The sequence below is a fragment of the Oryzias melastigma genome, linkage group LG5 (genome assembly GCF_002922805.2).
Source record: "Oryzias melastigma strain HK-1 linkage group LG5, ASM292280v2, whole genome shotgun sequence".
NCBI lineage: Eukaryota > Metazoa > Chordata > Actinopteri > Beloniformes > Adrianichthyidae > Oryzias > Oryzias melastigma.
The window spans coordinates 36,846,389-36,851,584 of record NC_050516.1 but is presented as its reverse complement, the minus strand read 5'-3'; the positions used below and the strand labels follow the sequence as shown (position 1 = coordinate 36,851,584).

Sequence of the window (5,196 nt, the reverse complement as noted above, 5' to 3'; positions counted from 1 at the left end):
ACTGTACGAGATCCAGGAGTTGGGGGTTGTCCTTAACATTCATCTGAAAGTGAATAAGCCACTCCTCCTGGTATGATTTGTGCTGTTGTGTCTTTTATATTATTTTTTAACATGGTTTAGATTAAAACTGTTACTAAAATAGCCGCGGGATTCATTACATGTGCACTGTCCCAAATAAATAAATAAAATTAAAGTTAAGTTTTAGAAGCAACAATAACAAATATGACCACAGATTATTTGAAATCTTGTTTATTTTTTCATCAGTGATTCACTACCTTCCAGAAGGAGTTAAAAAATACACCGATGTCCTTCATTTAGCGCCAGTTATTGCATGTGGAACTACAAGAACTGTGGGGACACAGTTTCCCACAATGCATTGTTTTGTAGTCCTCAAGGCGGCATGCAGCCAGCGCAGTACCTATTTTCTGGCTGCGCTGGCTTAGGAAGACGCCTTGAACCCGCCCCTTTCTCGCGATACTTCGTGACGGCGCACATGTGACGTCAGTGCAATAAACTAACCAACATGCACCGCGATCCAGGCGATCTGCGCAGCGCCGGGGGATCTCAAACACGCCTAATGACATGAATGTTTGCAGCTGATAGTCGATCCAGGTTTCAGTCCTGCAGCTTTTCATGTTTTAAAATGACTAATAAATAAAAATTATGAACCTGAGACCAGAGAGGCAGGATTTCTAACGACATATCAGTCAAAGAAGCATTTCTGCCCACTTGGCTTGAGTACAGCAATAATGACCAGCAGCCTTTGCTGTGTCTGTCTCTAGACCGTATCTACAGCAGCAGCTACGCCTGAAAACAGATTCAGCTCCTTCCCTACAATAACACCCACACCAGCTACAACGAGAGCAGGTAGACGTATTTAGACGTATTTACACCAGAAAACGTCCAACAACAGAAAACCAACGAGATGGAGGAAGTCTTATATACATATGTAACTCCAGACTACTTTATCAGTTATTAAACGATTCAAAGAGCTTCAGAAAACAACAATAATCAAGGGACGGCTGACAGTTTGTGTAACACTGAAGCAACAAAACATCATTCTTAGCATCAGGGATCACACTGGTAATGTGAGAAAAAAACAACTTTACTTAAAAGTGTTTATTTAAAGAGCGAGCTCAGCTAAAGTTCTCCTTCAGTGTCAAAGGGAGGAATTAGCTTCGAAAACATGTAAACCGGTGATGTTTATTTAACTTCAGATAGTGTTGACCTTTTCTGAAAACCTCAGAAAGCAGCAGATACAGATACAGATACAGATACAGATACAGATACAGATACAGATACAGATACAGATACAGATACAGATACAGATACAGATACAGATACAGGTACAGATACAGATACAGGTACAGATACAGATACAGATATGGTCAGCTGACGGTGCACCAACACTGAGACGACTCCACAGACAGATCAGCAGATCGTACCCTGAAACATTCAGCTCTAACGTTCCACCTTCACCATGAGAGGAAATACAGACATATGAAGGAACCTGCAGCAATCAAAGCCTTTCTTAAGATGTTTTGATGACATTAGACATGTATACAAGCAGACATGGAAACATGGCTAAAGCTCCTGCATCAGTCATCTCTGCGCTCCATTAAAAGGAGCAGCATCTGTGGACGTCCTCGTCATTTGTCCTCCCCACATGTTGATTTTATGGTTTGGGGTGAAGCCAGCTCTCCCTGCTCGGCCTCTCTCGGCGTATTCCTCATCTCACAGCAGAAATGCAAGCTGTTTATTTGCACAGACCATTCCATTAAACCCACCAGGTGCTTCATCCCTGAGAGGGGTTTGTCTCCTAAATAAACAGAAAGCTGCCGGCTGGCATGAGCACAACATTTAGAGGTGTGACCCAGTTTGACCCTAATGGGTAAATAAACCTCAAACATGTTTTCAAATGACTCTTTTCAGCAAAGTCATTTGAAAATGGATTGATTTTTAGTCTCAGTATGAAAAAGAAGAACGAGTCATGAAGACCGTGATGTTCAGTGTTGTCCAAAACAAAGAAGGCCCCAAAGCTGGTGTTTCATCTCACAGTCATTAGCAGACGATTCTGCTGACTTTCGCCGCCCGAGTTAATCTCACACCACGACCGTCGTGCTAGCTGTCTGCACCTGACAGCTCACATGATCACAGACGGACCGGCACGTGTACGTCTGTCAATACGCTTCAGACCAAACACGACAGGCCAGTTTGGTAGAAAACGTTCCCGGGATTCACACGTCTGAGCGTTCCAGCGGCTCACACAGCAGATGGAAACTCGCTGGAGATGCAAAACGTCCAAAAAACTCCAAATGTTCCTGAGATCCTAGACTGACTTAATGTGCAGTTTAAGAGCATAGAAGCAGCAGGACTGGCAGAAACCAACCTGAGAGCAGAGGATGCAGCCATGGGAGCAGACGGTGGACAGGTGAGAACAGGTGGGGATGAGAGAGGACGGGTGAGGACAGGTGTGGACAGGTGAGGACAGGTGAGGACAGGTGGGGAAAGGTGAGGACAGGTGGGGATGAGAGAGGACAGGTGAGGGCGGTCGAGGACAGGTGGGGATGAGAGAGGACAGGTGAGGGCGGTCGAGGACAGGTGAGGACAGGTGGCAACAGGTGGGGATAGGTGAGGACAGGTGGGGATGAGAGAGGACGGGTGAGGACAGGTGAGGACAGGTGGGGATGAGAGAGGACGGGTGAGGACAGGTGAGGACAGGTGAGGGCGGGTGAGGACATGCAAGCCCCACACAGAAAGGTCCCCTTAGAGGTTTTTTTTTCAGATGCCCCAGCCGGGATTCGAACCGGGGCCTTCTTGATGTGAGGCAAGAGCGCTAACCACTGCGCCACCGTGCAGCCCCACAATTCAAGACCAACAAACCCTTTTTCTGCACTGGTTCTTGGGAAGCTCGATGTGATCAGGACAGAAATCCAGCCGACCAGGATCAGGTGTCAGAAGCTGTTTCTCTGCATCAGTCGACTGAACTGTGATGTCATTTGTTATGAAGGATTCAGGTGTGAAAATGAAAACTACAAACAGGAACTTTTTTAAACACTTTAATCCCAAAAGCTGCAGAGGGATTGGTGCCTGATCATTACTATCAAATGCTTGTGTTCAGAATTGAACATCAGTTACATAACTATGTGGGCGGAGTCAGGAAGAGGAGGTTTCAATGTACCGTCCATCAACTGCAGCACACTGAACATGGAATATGATGACTCTGTGTCATTCATGACTGATCCAGCAGGTGAGAGTTAAAACACAGTCAGAGATGACGGTCTACTACTGAAACAGGCCAAGACCTCTCAGGCTGAATGAAGAAGTGACACAAAGCTCAGGCCTTTCAGACTCAATCTAAGCGAATGATCAAAAACGTACTTCAAAATATTCAAATATAAAATGACGCCCAGCCGGCTGAGGGCCACAAACTTCATGAGTCGACGAACCGGATCATTCGTCAACTGGAAGTAAAACTCACATCTGAACCATCAGTACCTTTAAACTTGAAGTGTTAAAGATAAATGTCAATGAAAAATAAAGACAATAGTTTATTAACCCTTTAATGAATCCAGCAGCTTCTTTTCTTCATGATTTCTGGCATTAAAACTTGAATCAAATGAGGTCAGCATCTGAATCAAACAAGTTTTGTTCTCACTGACTCAAACAGAACTCAAGTTCATTTCTGTTTTCTCTAGAACCTCAGACGGTACGACAGAGTGATCATTTCTCCATGTCTGTCTGCATCTCTTCAGAGAGCAGATGTTCCTCCAGAGACGTTTCACTTTTGTGTTTTATTTATTTATGTTTCTACCTGTCAAGCTTGGCTGGCGTGTTGTTATGGTAGCGAGTCTTCTTAGAACTTCCAGTGACATCACCACTGACCCGGATCAGCACCACTGACCCGGATCAGCACCACTGAGCATGTGTGTCAGAGGCAACAGCAGACGCTGTGCACCGTAGTTTAAGACATAACACGACCGATCGACTATTAAATTAGCCGTCGACTGGTTTAACAGTCACGACTCATCGCGGCAGCTCTACTGTGCGTTGTGATGTGAAACGTCTCCGTGAGTCAGCGACCTCAAATGAACGAGTGACGCTAAAGAATAATGCTGACTCAGCCTGATGGAGCTGCAGCAGAATCAGGTTTTTATTTCTTTCTCTTAAAAATAAAGTCTCACCAAAACCATTTTTCTTTTTCTATGCATTTGCCTTTATTAGTGCATTCTGATCATCTATGGCAGGGCTGTCCAAAGTCAGGCCTCGAGGGCCGGTGTCCTATGATTTCCATCTAACCTGCCATCGAAGCTCCTTATTGGCCAAACACACCTGTCAGGTAACCAGCAGCAGGAGGCCGGCCCTCGAGGCCTGACTTTGGACACGTTTGGCTGGACCTTCAGTCCTCCTCCTTCCTGTGAAGGTTTTCCTGGAGTGGTCCAGCACCCTGAGCTTCATGTCCTGAAGTCTTGGTTGGAGGAATAACCTCGAGGTACGAGGCAGAAGGACGTGTATATCAGCTGTTCACTGAAAAGTTTCCCTTGTCTGGTAAACAGCAGGCCGGCTGGAGCGGCGCTCACAGACGTCACAGTTTGACCATGTCTGCTCTCCTCATCAAACTGGAGAAACCAGTGCTGTCCAGATCCACCTGTGGGGTCTGGGTCGGTTCTACTCAGACCGCTGGTCTCAGGACAGCAGAACATTAAAACACCAACAGAGAGCGCCTGCCCCCCCAGCCCTCCTAACACAGGACACAAACAAGAAGACGGCTCAGCCTGGGTAATTATTAAGCCAGTAGAGCGGCGCTTCCACACATGCTGATGTTTACTCCCAACAAGGACTTACCTGATGAATGCAACCGGCTGTTCCAGCGGTGAACCTCCTCCCCCTGTGGACACAAACACACCGTCAGAACCAGAGTGAGATGTTTGTCATACACAGGTGTCGTCTACATTAAACCACCTGCTGCAGACGTTCAGGAAAGCAGCTTCATTCCCTTCGTCTGCTCGGGTCACGCCGCACTTCCTCCACGCCGCAGCAGAAGCCGCCGCGCATTTCTCTGTGCTGATCCACTGTTGTCAGTCTAATTAATCTCTGCATTTCCACCTGTTACCTTTAGCCCCGCCCACTGATGATAACGCAGGAACAATGGCACTGGCTATAGTGACTGCTGTATTTGCAAGACAAAAACTTTGT

The 5,196-nt window shown here is 46.4% G+C and overlaps 1 protein-coding gene across 13 annotated transcripts in view; it reads right to left on the bottom strand.

Moving 5' to 3' along the window:
• The window catches only part of foxp1b (forkhead box P1b), a 179,803-nt gene that overhangs the window by 117,079 nt on the left and 57,528 nt on the right, over positions 1-5,196 (bottom strand). For 11 of the 13 annotated variants that reach the window (XR_004947971.1, XM_036212113.1, XM_036212109.1 and 8 more), the window contains exon 4: positions 4,846-4,888. The gene's annotated coding sequence lies outside the window, so the exon portion shown is untranslated. Of the gene's footprint in view, positions 1-4,845; positions 4,889-4,962; positions 5,191-5,196 lie in introns of those variants that run through there. The other 2 variants (XM_036212112.1, XM_024270016.2) reach the window with 1 other exon arrangement.